This window comes from Ceratotherium simum, chromosome 9 (assembly GCF_057802395.1).
Source record: "Ceratotherium simum simum isolate JZ-2026a chromosome 9, ASM5780239v1, whole genome shotgun sequence".
Classification (NCBI taxonomy): domain Eukaryota; kingdom Metazoa; phylum Chordata; class Mammalia; order Perissodactyla; family Rhinocerotidae; genus Ceratotherium; species Ceratotherium simum.
Window position 1 is genome coordinate 66,348,226 of NC_141908.1, and position 15,465 is coordinate 66,363,690.

The 15,465-nt window shown below is 39.6% G+C and overlaps 1 long non-coding RNA gene across 1 annotated transcript; it reads right to left on the reverse strand.

Moving 5' to 3' along the window:
• Positions 1 to 6,735: 6,735 nt before the first annotated feature.
• On the reverse strand, positions 6,736 to 14,286 carry LOC147916326 (uncharacterized). Its single transcript, XR_015553116.1, has 4 exons — positions 14,222 to 14,286; positions 12,869 to 12,925; positions 7,660 to 7,792; positions 6,736 to 6,865 (listed from the first exon to the last, which is right to left on the reverse strand). It is a non-coding gene; the product is annotated as an uncharacterized LOC147916326 (long non-coding RNA).
• Between the last annotated feature and the right edge of the window lie 1,179 nt (positions 14,287 to 15,465).

Below are 15,465 nucleotides of genomic sequence, written 5' to 3' on the forward strand. Positions count from 1 at the left end.
GGAATATTATTGTTCCATTAAAAGGAATGAAGTACTGATGCATGCTACAACAGGGATGAACCTTGAAAGCATTGTTCTAAGGGAAAGAAGCCAGTCACAAAAGGTATACTCTATGATTCCATTCATATGAAATGTCAATAATAGGGAAATCTATAGAGATAGGAAGTAGATCAGTGGTTACCTACGGCTGGAAGGGAGTATCGGGGGCAGAGGTAATAGCTACAGTATCGGGTTTCTTTTTAAGGTGGTGAAAATGTTCTAAAATAGACTGTGGTGATGGTCACACATATCCGTGATTATACAAGAACCATTGTACACTTTAAATGGGTGATTTGTACAGTATATGAATTATATCTCAGCAAAGGTGTTAAAAAATACAGTAGAGACTAAAGTAAATTATTTTTATCTCCTTAAAGGAGCATACCCGATCTTGTCAGCCCTCTAGAGTGAAAGCTAGGTCAAAGAGCTCTTCATTGAGCTGGGTCTGAGTGTGTTGCAGCTTTAGTTTGATTCAGTTCACTACTGGATTCAGTTGTTTTGATGGCACTATTGGGACTGTGTCTTCACCAGGGTCTTCAGTCTAAACTGATGAGCTTCCAAAACTCTGCTTGTTCCTCGTGGCTGAACAGCTTGTTCTAAACTGTGTGAGATCTCTCCTTGCTTTCCATCCTACAGCCAACTTCTTCTGTTGCTGAGAAATTCTCTTTGCTCTCCAGTTCTGCCCTTGGCCTTAGGAAATCTCTTCTCACTCTTCTGCCTTGCTGTTGGCCTTTGGAAATCAGCTGAGAACTCCCTATATTGTGTGAAGACAAAGACTGTCTTGGAGGGTTCGCTCTGTTCTCCCACCCCACTCCAAGACTTCTGAGTTAAGCCTAGAGTGCCAGGGTGAAAGGGTGGTTCTCTCAGCTGTCCCATTTCGCCTCCAATGTTCCTTAGCTGAAAGACTGTCATTTCTGGGAGTTTCCCTCAACTTTCTTTTTCCAGCCCTATTTTCAGCACTCAGTCAAGATCAGAGGGACAGAATTGGCAGTAGTGCAGTTTCGCTCCATGTCTCAGGCTCTGGTGGAATTTAACCTGTCATGCCAACCTACATACAGCCATTAGAAATGTCAAGGTAGGCTGGTACCCCTTTATTCCCATCTATGGAGGATTCCTCCTTCTCCTTCCATGCCAGTTATAAGAGATTTCTTCGCTCTTCTTTCTTATGACAGGCTTGTTACTTTCTGGATTTTAGGTTATTTAGGTTGCTTTGTGTTCTCTGCTCCCCGACGGGTTTCTTTTAAAATCTGTGATGATGTAGTTTTTCCAATGTTTTGCTTGAAAGGGTCAGAGTAACAGTCTTGCAATTTCCAATGTCTTAACTGGAAGTAAGACTCCTACTAAAAGTTGGGTGGAGAAAAGCAAGTTACAGAAAGGTTTTTGAGTCTCTATTGAGCATTTTCCAAGCATTAGTTCCTATAAATAGGCCCTAAATTTCCAAAAAAACAAGCAAGCAACAAAGTACCCAAGCCTCAGATTTTCTCATCTCGGGTACCTCGGTATCCCCAATAGATTCTCGTAATTCAAACACAAGCTCTACCTTAATATATCAGGGTAAGTTATAAATAGGAAGGTGGCCATGGCAAAAGGAGGCCCTGAGAATCATGAGTCAACTTATCCAGTCTTTTGCAGTCTTGCTGCATCTGTTCGGGACATATACAAGTGAGTTACCTCTGCCAAGAAATATTCGATAAACTGGTGAGTGACTCATCTCTCTTGGTTACTGTGGTAGAAAATGGTCAGGCCCAATGGTGCAATAAGAAGTAGATCATGGAAGTATGTAACTTTTCTTGAGCAAGGAATTCTTATATGCCAAAAGGACAAAGCCTTAGGTACCACATGACTCTTTCTATACCATTCATATAAAATGCACAAGGCCATAGACTGGAATCCTCTCATGTAGCAGATTCCTCACATCTCATTGTCTAAAATTGGCCAATAAACATCAGGTGTTCCTCCATGAACAAGAAAAGATCAAACAAGGAGCTGAGGTACCCGCTTGCATCCTCAATATGGTGTCTAACCCAAGTATAGGTTGCTCAGCTTAACTCTTGGATCATTAGTAAGCCAAAGTGAAAATAATCATAAACAGGGTCCAAGGAATCAATGTTCATTATAGCTCAGTGGCTAACAATAATAATAATGTAACGTTTAAGTAATACTTAGTATGTTCCCCATACTATTCCAGTTCTTTATATTTTAAGCCTCACAGAAACAAAACAAAACCCTATGAGTTAGGTTCAATTGTTATCTCCATTTTACAGACGAGCAGATTGAGGCAAAATCGTGGTCAATGAATTTGCTCAAGCCACAGATAATGGTTTGTTATATACAGATTCTATAGGGGAGAAATTGGAATAATGTTACTATTCAACTACAATTTAGAGTCATTAATTATACTAATTATTAGACATTATTTATTGTCATAATGCTGATGCAGATCAAGGGTTGCTATCCTGGCTGTGTACTAAATAGAATCATTTTTTTAACTGTTGACTTTTATTATGAAACATTCATCCCTTTCTGTCTTCCTTCTTCTAATCAACTTTACCTATATTCTGAAGTGAAAGGAAAAACATTGTTTATGGAATATAGACAACCAAAGTAACATAAAGTAAAAGCCAAATTGTGCAAATCTTTAAGTTTATAATTATCACTCTTAGAGAGAAAAATGCTTGGATTATACAATATTGCTTTCCTCCTTTTACAATTGTGCTTTTTAAACAATAAAAGAGCAATGCTGTAAACTAAACAGATCTTTTCCAATACTGTTTTATAGCCATAAACTACGTATTGAGAGCCACTTTAATGATGCATAATATTCTACCAACTTGCACTATGTTTATCAGTGAAAAACACTCCCCCAAATCAGGACTTACCCTAAAGATATATTCCAATTGCCAGAATGTTCCCACCCCCAATCACTTTGTTGAAAAATACAAATTCCTTTTGGTTGAGACCAGACTTGGGTGTGGTGAAAGCAAGGCTGAAAAAAAGCCTTTGGAGAGAGAAGCACTGAGAGATAACTTTAGGTGATGGTTCAAAAAGGGCAAACATTTATATTTCGTATGAAATTTGTTTGAAATAAAAGGGCTGTGGTAAGACAAAATAAGATAAAATTAAAAAAGAAAAATTATGATCACTTATGTGCCTTCCTCTTAATACAGAGTATTTGCCAGTCATTTTATTATCAACCAAGCCTATATGGAGAGTAATACATTTGATTCCATACTGCAAAACCAATTTATTCTAAGGTAAACATTAGGTCAAACATATAATCAAGAATAACAAACAAAAACATGAATACAAACAACAACAAAACACCCTCCTTTCTAAGCTGCAGTAATTACATCTTTACCAAAAATGTTGGCAACCTATTTACACAATGATAAGACACGATGAACCACTGGTGTAACTGGATAGAAGACATTAGTCTAAGAAATTGTAGGAGGTTCATTTTTCCAAAATTTCAACAATAGGCTTATATTTCTATATTAAGTTTTATAAAATCCAACTCTGAAGGTAGCATAATATCTTAAATCTGTATTTCTTCTGTGTATTCATTATATAAGTCTGAGTAATAAAAAGTTCTAAAGTAATTATATATGTAAATATATTTTTATGTTCTAGAGCTCAAAATAATTTGTCAATCAACAGTAAGGTATTTAATCAACAATGAGAGTAGGGATAAAATGAGTACTAAATTATGTTTGAGGTACCATAATAGTAAAAACATTACTTACAGCTAACAATTTAAAATCCTTTACCATCTTCAAATGAACACTATAGCTGGTTTCTAAATCCCTATTTTCACCGCCCCTTGTCTAATCAATTTTATACCTGGCTACCAGAGTAGCCTTTTAAGAAAGTTAATACACAGTAACATATTATGTATCATATCATATCAAAATCACTCAAACTTGGGTACTTTCTTACTTACTCCTTTGTCTTCCTATACTTTCCTACCTTTTTTTTTTTTTTTTTTGGTCAACTCATCTCAATTTTAGCATTTTTCATATTACATTGAAACGGTATAGAGATGCTCGTGTCCAGCCTCCATTCAATTTGCTCCACGGATTAGCTTGTACTCTCAGTTTCTACATAAAAATGGAGTGCTTGAGGCTAGCAGGTGACTCATATTAATGTGCATTCATCTTAAGTAAAATCATAATCTAAAATGTAGCTTTCGTTGAAAAAATTAAATGCACGATAAATCATTTACTTAAAGTATACCCCACCATGAATTTGACAAATCTCTCAGAAAGCATTCAATTATGTAAAGAAACACTACATAGCAAAAAAAAAAAAAAAACCGGGGCATTATCCTTCATTCAACTAACATATGTTCATTAAGCATAATTACATGTGGAGTACTCTGCAAGCCACTTATTTCACTGACTCTTAATTAAATGAGTCTTTCTCCACTTGTTTTGCATGCCATTTTTAAAACTATATAATAAACAATTATTTATATTTATAATTATTTATACAAATTATAAATAATTGTTATAAATAAAATATTATTACATATAATAATAATTTGTATTAGCCTGTTTCTGGGATTTTTTAGAATTATATTCTCACGTATCTGGTCTCAAGATTGGTATCGCTACATGTACACATGTTCTTTTCAGAGATACAAAAAATAGAATTCATCTTGGAAAAGGAACTGCCCCTAAATTCAGGCAACTGTTTTCCAGAACTGGATGTGCCTAGAAATGACTGAGCTGCTGTTTGCGATTTGAGCGTGAGTAAACTGACGAACTTCCACATGTAAGCCTTTCAATGCAAGGAATGATAATTTTTAAAATATTAACGTTCGTTTTTCTTCTGTATTTTTGTGTACTTAATCTTATCCCTTGAAATATTTAAGATTTTTAAAGCAAGAATGTAAAGACAGTGTTAATGTGTTGCTTTTTACATTCCAAGTAAGAATTTTGCAGCAAAGCTTTGTTGACAGACAAAGGATTTTCTAAATTCCTTCTCCATCTATGCCCCCTCCACCTCATACCTCCCTCTGGAATATCAAGAATAAAGCTTGGTTGATTAAATCATACAGTTGTGCATAAGGAAGAGAATTGGAAGAAATCCATTTCCTACCTGCTCTAGGGAATCATGGGGAGAGAATGGAGACAGGAAAAAAGAGAGCAGATGCAAAGGTCACATTTTGTCTCTCCCTCTCTCAAGTTGACCCCAGGATTGATGGGTGTTTAGAAATATTAAGATAAATTAGAAGAAATTAAGGATAGAACACTTTTGTTGTTTTCCACGCAAAGGACTCTGGAGTAAAATCACTTCCTGTGCAGCTGATGCCACGTAAAAATAGACTTGGTGGTGATGTGTGCAGTCGGACAGAAAAGTCCCTGATATTTCCCCTTCCTGAATGGAGTGGATGGGAGTAAGAAGCAGATGACTGTCTGGAAGGGCAGATTGCCACAAGAGGCCTCCAGCAGAGGTCCTGAGAGGGATCACCTGAACCCAAAGTCAAATGGATGTGATAACCCAACTCAATAAGTTCTGCAGTAAAGCACAATCAGCCAGGGACGACTTTGAGTCTCTGGCTAAGACAAGAGAGACCAAGACACAATTCACACCAGACATTGCCTTGGTTGGGTAAATGTCAGGCAGGCCAGAGTCATTTAGAAGATCCAGAGAACACAGTGTAGATCTGAAGGGCCTCCCCAACCATCAATGTCAAAAGATTCTGTAAGTCCCCTGTCCCAATACCAAAATTCTGTCTTAAAGAAGAGCAGGGTTGGGGAGAGGAGTATAAAGGAAACAGCTTAAAATAACTAAAGGGATTGAGTTTGCCAATGGGACTAAAAATTAGATAGACAGTTTCGTTTATTTGCCTCTTGTCCCCCAACAGATATGTAGACACGTGAGGAAGACCATACCCATCATAGGCCAAATAAAGATGCTAAAGCTTTTTTGTATATCTAAGTGATATTGTGTGTAAATTATGTCCTCAGTATATTGATTTGGAGATATGCATTGTATGTCTTTAAATTTTACCCTACTGTTACACTACATTTGTTAGTTCTTTATCCCTACATAAAAAATTAATAATAGTAATAACAAATAGCTAATATTACTATGTGCTAGGTATGGTCCCAAATTATTTACACGAAATATCTCGTTTAATCTTTACAAAAATCTGGTGAGGGTATTCTTATTATTCCCATTTTTTCAGACGAATGAACCAAGCAGAGAATGGTTAAATCATTTGCCAAAGGTGTAGAACTAGGATTCCAACTGACACATTCTGACTCCAAAGCTTGCTTTTTAAATCACTGGCTATGAGACTCTGATTTCATTACACTATTCACTATGAGCTGAAACTGTGTCAAGTAGGTTGCTTGGCATCAAGTAGGAAAAACATCTGAATGCTAAAAGAATTTTTTACTGAGTTAGTCATGTCTACGTTTTAACATGGCAAATACATTCTGAGTTGTTTCTACATGAACTTAAGGAAATATTGCACTTGTTTAAACTATATGAGTTAAAAAGTCCTCTGTTGGGATTTCAGTAAGTCTATTGGCCTGTTTATAGTTCCGTGTTTCTAATGAGAAGATACATTCAAATCATGAAGTAGAGGATATTTAATACAATGATTAACCTCAGGTAGCCGTCTTTTTGTTATTTCCCTTACTTTATGTACTACTGCAGCATTTTCTTTCTTCTTTTCTCCACTCCTTCAACTCACTCATTATGATCTTCTCTATTCCCTTCATATTTACCTCATTCTCTCCACTCAGTTTCTTTTGGGGAGGGCTATTTTTCTTCATTAATCCTCTGTCCTCTTCTATCAATATGATCAGCAACACTGCAGCAGAAAGAATATTAAAATAATAGACAAAGAGTCTAGGAAATTTGATGTTGGCCAAGTCATTTAATTTTTCTAGGTCATAGTATCCTCACTCGTAAAATAAAGGGATTAAACTAGAAAGTCTCTAAAATTGATTCTAGTTCAAGAATTCTTGATTAGGTTTGTTGGGTTTGCTATTTACATTTTGCATAGAACATGATTACTTTAGGATGTGTCTACACAATGTCAAACATTAAATCAGTTTAGCCAGTCATCCAGATGTTTTGTCTCCTTGACACCAAACATCTGGGAGAACTGGATTTTGGACTTATTTGACCTGACACTTAAGCACCACTGCATAGGCCTGGCCAATCAATATCTTAGCCGAATTGACAGTTTGTTTCTAGTTCCCAATAACCATTTCTGTAAATCAGGTACTTCTGTCTAATACCTGGGTTTGAATTGTGACTGTTTTATAACTTCTCAAGAGCTGGTTGAAATTTGAATAAAACACCAGAATCTTGGTGAATCTAGTTTACAGTAAGATTCATCTCACTAACTGATCCTATGAATATCCTAGCTGAATTTGAGGATGAGACAGCCAACCTGGTTTATAGAAGTTTTAATTTTGATTTTAGAATGCTTGGAAGAATCCATTGCAATTGTACCAACAGTTCTAGCTGGTATTTAGCAATTTGTAGGGCCTATCTTCCTCATATAAGCATATCTACCTTTTTCCTTAGAGCCACAGCTTATCCATTCCTCTTGATCATTCCTTAGTAATGATAAAGCACATTTGGTCACCATCCTACCTGTAAAAATAACTGAAGTAGTTGAAGATGCGCCATCCAGGATGTCATCTTCCAGATGTATTGTGTAGAGGATCTTTTTTAGTTTTTGACTTAAAACTTATTTTGCCGTTGCTGAAGTGTGGAGTATGTTTGGCTGGATGCACAGAATAAAATGAATAATTATGATTATGTGTTCACATTGCTTTAGGGTTATTGGAGAAAGCCTGGATGCAAATAATTAAAGATTGGAGACTGGAAATGAGAAGAAAGTTTAGTTTTGTTACAATGAATCATGGTAATAAAAACTGCTATTTATTGATTATTACTTATATTACAGACATTAAAAAACCTTGTAACATTTTCATTTCAAAAATCAGGACACAAAGTTTCAAAAGAGCTAAAAGAACTGTCCAGGCATACAAGAAACTGTGAGCACTAGAATTTAAACTTTGGTCTGTCTCTCTCCAAAATCCGCGTGTTTTCCAATACACAACGTTGTCACTATACCAAAAAGTTCAAAAGGGATATTATCTCACATAAACCCTATAGATTTATTTAAACTGTTTTGCAGAGTTTTAAAAGATTATTTTAACATTGAGATATTTCACATAAGATCCAGATTTCTGATTTTTCTAGAAAAAGTCAGAAGGTCTAGCAACACTGACCCCACAAATAGGGAGTTAAAAATGAATAGTGTTTGCCTCCCTTTAAATTAGATGTATACTATCCAATTTGCCCCTGTCCCTACCATCCCCTATTACCTCCCTATCAATGTGTGTGAATGTCTATTGCTATATGAAAATATTAAATATTATGCTATTAGATTACTAGAATAACACCGTCTAATTAACTTACTTAAATTAAATTATATTACTCATTTATATGCATGTGAAGACAACTAGATATTAAAATATATATAGGAGAGGAAGCCAGAACTGAAAAATAGATACATTTAAAAATTTTCAGTTAACTAGCATCAAGTTAATGAACATGGTGAGAATCTCCTTTCAGTCTTGAATAAATATTTACGTATAATTTTAATCTACTGGAGGCATAACTCCCAAATTCAGGTTCACATGAATGGTTAACAAAAACGTGTATCACAGACATTGAATGATTTGCACACACACAAAAATGTGACACATAGGCAGCGTTGGTTTGCCATAACATCCACATGGAACACATGATGCTATCTAATATATGAAAACCTTTCCACTCAAAACACTGTGAACACAGAGCCAACATGCTCTTGCTCCTCTATAAGGCTGTGACACATATACATCTGTCACCCAGCTGTGTAATCCAGATTTGCTAAAAATAAGAGGCGCCATATTCAAATAAAGAAGACTTAAGAACATTAATTTTTTTGATAAATGTTTTGAGCCCGACAAATTCCATAGCAGATGCCAAGTCTTATCCTTGCAGTCCTTTATGATTTTGCCATGAATCCAGAAGGGTTAAATGGCATCAGAAATGAAGAAATGTTGTTTTATGTAGTCTTTCCCTAACAGGCCTTGTAAAAAGATCACTTAGTCTCATGAATACTTGGCAGAAGAGTCTGGTTGCAGGAGGCAGCAGCATCATACAACTTTGAACTTGCATAGTTCTAAGAAGCCAAGTTGTTGGCTGGTGGACCCACCAAAAAGCAAAAGGAATAACAAATGGTACTTGACATTTTATTTGTTTGTTTGCTTAAGAAACTTTACTGTGTGCCTACTATGTTCTAGACAGTGGGCCAGGCATGATAGATATCATGTTAAAGAAAACCAGAGATAGTCCTTGCTGTCATGCAGCTTGCACTCTACTGGTAGGGAAAGGCATTAATCACAAATCACATGTAAAAATGTTCTCTGGAAAATGCTATGAGGGAAGTTGGATCTGGGGAGAGGTGGCCTCCTTGAGGAACTGAGGTTTGCACTGAAACTTGAAGGAGGAGTAGGTGCTAACTATGTGAGAAAAAGACTGATGAACGTTTTAGGCAGAGGGAATAGCATACATAAAGGGCCCGTAGTGGGATGCAGTGTAGTGAGTACAAAGGACTGAAAGAGTTTCATTATGGCTGGGCAGAGAGCACAGCTGAGTGTGATATGAGTCTGGGGACGTGAGAGGAGCCAGACTATGCAGGGTTTTGTCTACCACATTGAGCAGTTAGCCCGAAATAAATGGAAAGCTATTGAAGAGTTTAAATGGACAATAGGCTGATTTATGTTGTGAAAGGATCACTTTGACTGCCATATGAAGAAGTGATTTGAAGGAAGCCAGGCAGGATGTAGGTAGTAGACTACTGCAGGGACTAATGTATTAGTTATTTATGGTTGTGTACCAAATGACCCCAAAACATAATGGCTTAAAACAGCAAACACCCGTTATCTCACAGATTCTGTGGGTCAGGCATCTGGGCACAGCTTAGTTGGCTTCTCTGGCTCTAGCTCTCTCACAAGGCTGCAATCAAGGTGTCGTCCAGAGCTGCAGTCATCTCAAGGTTCCATTGGAGGAGGATCCACCTCCAAGCTCACTCATGTGGTTGTTGGCAGGATTCAGTTCCTCATGCACTCTTGAACAAGAGCCTCACTTTCCTTGCTGGCTCTTGGCCAGAGACCTCCCTCAGGTTCTTGCCACTTGGGCCTCTCTATAGGATGACTCACAATATGGCAACTGGCTTTCATTAGAGTGAGCAGGTGAGAGAGCAAGATGGAAGCCCAAGTTGTTTTGCAACCTAGTCTCAGAACAGAGATTCCACCGCTTTCGCCATATCCTACTCATTGATCACTACGTCCAGCCCACACTCAAGGCTAGGTTATAAATACAAGCACATGAATACTTGGAGGCAGAGATCCTTGGGAGCCATCGTAGATGCTGCCTATCACACTGGGTAAGAGACAATGGTAGCTAGGATTAGGAAGGGATGGAGATAAGTGTGTGGATTCTTGGCATTTATTTAGAGAAAAAAAATCAAATGAATTTGGTAAAGGTGATAGAGTGTTACGGGCTGAACTGTGTCTCCTCCCTCAATTCACACGTTGAAGCCCTAACCCTCCAGTACCTCAGAATGTGATTACATTTGGAGATAGGGCCTTTAAAGAGGTGATTAAGCTAAAATGAGGTTGTTAGGGTGGACCCTAACCCACTGTCATTGGTGTCCTTATTAGAAGAGGAAATCTGAACACACAGACACCAGGGATGCACACGGAGGAAAGGCCATGTGAGGATACAGTGAGATGGTAGCCATCTGCAAGCCAGGGAGAGTTGCCTCAGGAGAAACCAAACCTACAGATGTCTTGATCTTAGATTTCTAGCCTCCAGAACTGTGAGAAAACACACTGTTTAAGCCACTGAGTCTGTGGGATTTTGTTATGGCAGCCCTAGCAAACTAATACAATTGTCAATTCTGAGGGATGAGGGAAATGGAAATGTCAGCAATTTGCTAGGCTGTGTAACTGGATGAATGGTGATGCCTTGCACCCATAGGAAATACTATAAGAGGATCAAGTTTGGGCAGCTTATTTTTTCTTTCATTAAACAAATATTTGTTGCTCAACTAATATGTGCCAGGCACTATTCTATGCCCTGGGGATAGAACAGAGAGACAGCAAGCAGTCACTGCCTTCATGGATCTTACATTCCCTGTAACATGTGAGTCTGCACGCCAAGACATCTGAGGTGGAGACCGATGTTTATGAATCATCTGATTAAGAGGATAATTAAATCCATAAGTAAGCATGAGATGCATAGTGAGAGAGTGGAAAGTAAAGGAAAAAAAAAAAGCGAGAGCTTGGGACTAAGTCATCATGCACTCCCACAGTGAAGGCTGGGTACGGGGGAATGAATTTACACAAGAGATGGGGGAAAAGGAGCAGAGTAGGAAAAAAGTGTTTTACATAAGCCAAGGGAGGAGAGTGTTTCAAAGAGAAGAGAGTGGTCCACAGAGCGGAAGCCTGATGAGAGCTCAAATGAAATAAGGGATGAAAAATGTATTTCAGATTTAGTGCCATGGAGGTCATCCGTAAACTTGGTGAAAGCTGGATGGGTGGAGGGTCAAGACTGAAGAAGGTGCTGAGTAGAGAGTGAGAGGTGAAGACATGTAGATAAGAAGGACAGTCACCTCTTCCAAGAAATGTGTGTGGTTGGGCAGATAGAAAGAAAGAGCTGAGTGAATAGGGAGATGGTGAATCTACACACAGAAAAGGTTAACAAATCACGTGAGGTAGCTGAGCAGAAGAGCCTAAGACCCAAAGCGCAGGTGGTGGGAAGCACTGGCCCCAGATAAGAAGAGAGGGAGCTTCATCCTTATGAGATGTAAGTGGCTGGTGGGTTTGGTATGAGGAGGAGGCAGTATGAATAGACATGGACCCAAATTAGAATCCTGACTACCTGAGTGAGAATCCAACTTTGCCACTCACGTGACTGTGGGCAAATTATTTAAACTCCTGTCCCTCAGTTTTCTCATCTATAAGATGGTGATAAAAAGAATACCTGTTTCCTAGGGTTGTTATAATTATTAAAGTAGCTAGTATACATGAAATTTGAAAGACTAGTGCCTGGCTTGTAGTAAGCATTATGTATGCATTTATCACTATTATTATCTCTCTAAAGTAGAGGTGAGATAATCGGTGAGAATGAGGGTGAAAGGGGAGGGTTGGAGGTTTGGGGACAGTAGAAAGTATTGGAGAGACACTGCTGAGAGTGGGAAACAGTCCAGGGATGCAGTGGGATTGTCTGGCAAGGTTGAGACCCTTTGAAGGTTGGGGTTGTGAATTTGGAGTAGACCCAGGCTTCCCTATTATGTGACTTTTCAGCAGTTTTTAGCCATTTAGGAGCAGCAGCAGATAAAGTAGATATTTGAATACAACCACACTGGGTTTTGTCTGGCAGACTGGTAAGATGAAAAGACAATAGGGCAAAGGAATTTGAGCTTATTGGCAGAAAACTGTGCTTCATGGACCTTAGGCTGGGTAAAGATGGACATAAAGGAATGAGATAGATGTTGGATTTGGACAAAGTAGAGGGGCCTCTTTTACAATGGCCACGGACAATAATAACAAGGGAAAATCTTGCTTGTCAAGATGAATATATTTCGGCTGTGATTTAAACGCATTTTGTTTCAGTTAAAAAACAATTTAATGTTATCCAAACAAACAACAGTGGCGTGAGGTGATGTCAGCAAAATATTGGCATAGAAGCCCCCAGCCTCCCTCTCCCCACAAAGATCAACAATTAGACAGCTACTCACCAACAAAAGCAGCTCTGGGAGGGCTCTGGAGTCCATTAAAGAAATTTCAGCAACACTCTGGGACAAAAAACCTGAGAATAACTGCACAGAAAGAGAAGGAAGGCAGATCCATTTTGCCAGCTTCATCCCATCCACCAAGCCAGCATCGCTCAGAGCTAAGAGGGAACGTCCCAGCTAGAAAGAGTACCCCTCACTGGGAAAGGAAGAGTAGGGTAAGCAACTAGCTCCCTCAGCCTTTTGGGGCACTTCAGGAGGGCCCCGCTTCACTTTTATCCCACCCAGGCTGGCAGAGCCAAGATATACAGAGACAGCTAGGAACAAGAAGAAAAGCAGGGGCTACCAATAGCAGTCACCCAGTGGGGGTGATCATGGGTCTCAGTAACCTACTCCGTAGTCAACCCCAGCAAATTTTGCCAGTGAAGAAGCCAGCAGCCAGCACAGCTGCCATAGACCTTCTGCAGGTTTCGCTAGCTTTCACTCCATAGATATCTGCATTCACTGAGGCCAGCTGCCTGGTCTCTCCCTCCGTCCCCGCTAGAGCTCAGGACTACACCAGCAGCCAGCCTACGCCACTGTGGCTGTGGGAGTGCAGAGGCCAGTTTACACTCCCATGACTGACCCCCACCACCATGCACATGCTTGAGCTAGCCTCTCCAGCTGTGCCTGGGCCGCCAGTGTTGCACAAATGCCTGGAGAAAACTGTGCAAGCTCTGGGAGAGCACGCCAACAGCCAGGGCCCCTGCAGCTGCCTGTGGGTCCAGATCAAGCCCTGTCTCCTGTCACTGGATTGTGCCACTACACTAACCTGCAGCTAGTTGTGCACTAGCCCACCCAGGTGTGCACCTGCGCACCCCAGCCCAGCCCCCATCACCAGCCTCCACTGCAGTGCACCTGTGGAGAGCAAAGAAGGTAGCGCACACTGACAGCCAAAGAAGGTAGCGCACACCTCCGCAGCTGCCAGTGAGCCTGCAGTTCGCCTGGGGCCTTGTTGCCTACCTTGGTCCCCAGCACTATGTGTGTGTCTGGAACCGGCCCCTCCCACTACACAGGCACCTACGGCTGATCCCCACAACTGAGTATGTGCACACCACTGGCTCCGGCCACCACCACTGCCTGCCCTATTCCCTGGCTGCTGAACCTGGAGGCTCCTCTGAGGACCCCAACAGCCCTTGCAGCCACTGCAGGCTCTGTGCAGCACTCGCCAAGGACCACACAATTGTTGATGCTGTGGACATCAGTGGCCTAAGCCAAAGAGACATCAGGCCCCCTGACCCCGCTGCCACCACACTTCCCCACACTTGGTGCCCTGCACCTCTACACCTGGGGTCACAGCACTCTCCAGCACGCCATCACCTGCTGAAAGTCGTCCCCTACTGAAGTCAGTCCATAAAGTCTGGAAGTAGATACCGCTTCTTCAAATGCACAGACAGCTACGCAAGGCTTTAGGCATCACGAAGAAGCAGGAAAGTGTGACTCCACCAAAGGAATCCCGTAAATCTCCTGTAACTGGCCCTAAAGAAATGGAAATCTGAGAATTGCTTGACAATTCAAAATGATTGTTCTAAAGATGTTCTCGGAGGCCTACAAGAGAACAGAAATAAACAATTCAATGATATCAAGAAAACAATACAAGAACAAAATGAGAAGTTCAACAAAGAGATAGAAAACATAGAAAAGAATCAAACAAATTTTGGAGCTGAAGAATACAATGACTGAACTGAAGAATTAAATACAGAACTTCAAGGGCAGACTTGACCAGTAAGAAAAAAGAATCAGTGAGCTCAAAGACAGATCCATTGAAATTATTCAATCAGAGGAGCAAAAAGGAAAAGAATGAAAAGGAATGAAGAAATCCTGTGGGGCTCATGGGACACCGTTAAGAGAAACAACTTACATATCACTGGAGACCCAGAAGTAGAAAAGGGTAGAAAGCTTATTTAAAGAAATAATGGCTGGGAACTGCCCAAACCTGGAGAGAGATTTGGACATCCAGCTTCACGAAGCTAATAGGTCACTCCAAAATTTCAATCCAAGACGATCATCTCCAAGACACATTACAATAAAATTGTCTAAAATCAAAGACGAAGAGAGAATTTTAAAAGGAGCAAGAGAAAAAAATTCTCTCCTACAAAGGAACTCCCATACGGCTATAAGCAGATTTCTAAACAGAGACCTCTTGGAAGAGGAAAATTACGTACATAGCCTGGAGTTACTCTACATATGAGGTTAAATATCTGAGGCCAACTTGGGACCGTTTATCTGGAACACCAAATTTTAATGTGTTACAGCTTTAAGTTTCAGAAAATCAGGAAGAAACTTCTCAGTGTCATTAGCTGTTGATGATTTTTCATAATATAATGATTATAAAAACTCATAATTATTCAGACACATTATGTAGAAATAACTGAAATGTATATTTGTATCACAAAAATTCGTATATTATTAACGACTAGGAATCCCTGTTGAAACCCAGGAGAATAACGTCATATCTAGCAAAACAGATCAGTGTGAAGTTGTTCTCATGCCAGGCCAAGGCAAAATTCCAGCAGCTCTTTTGGATCAGAGGATGAGGAACTGGGCTTACGGCAGCAATGGCT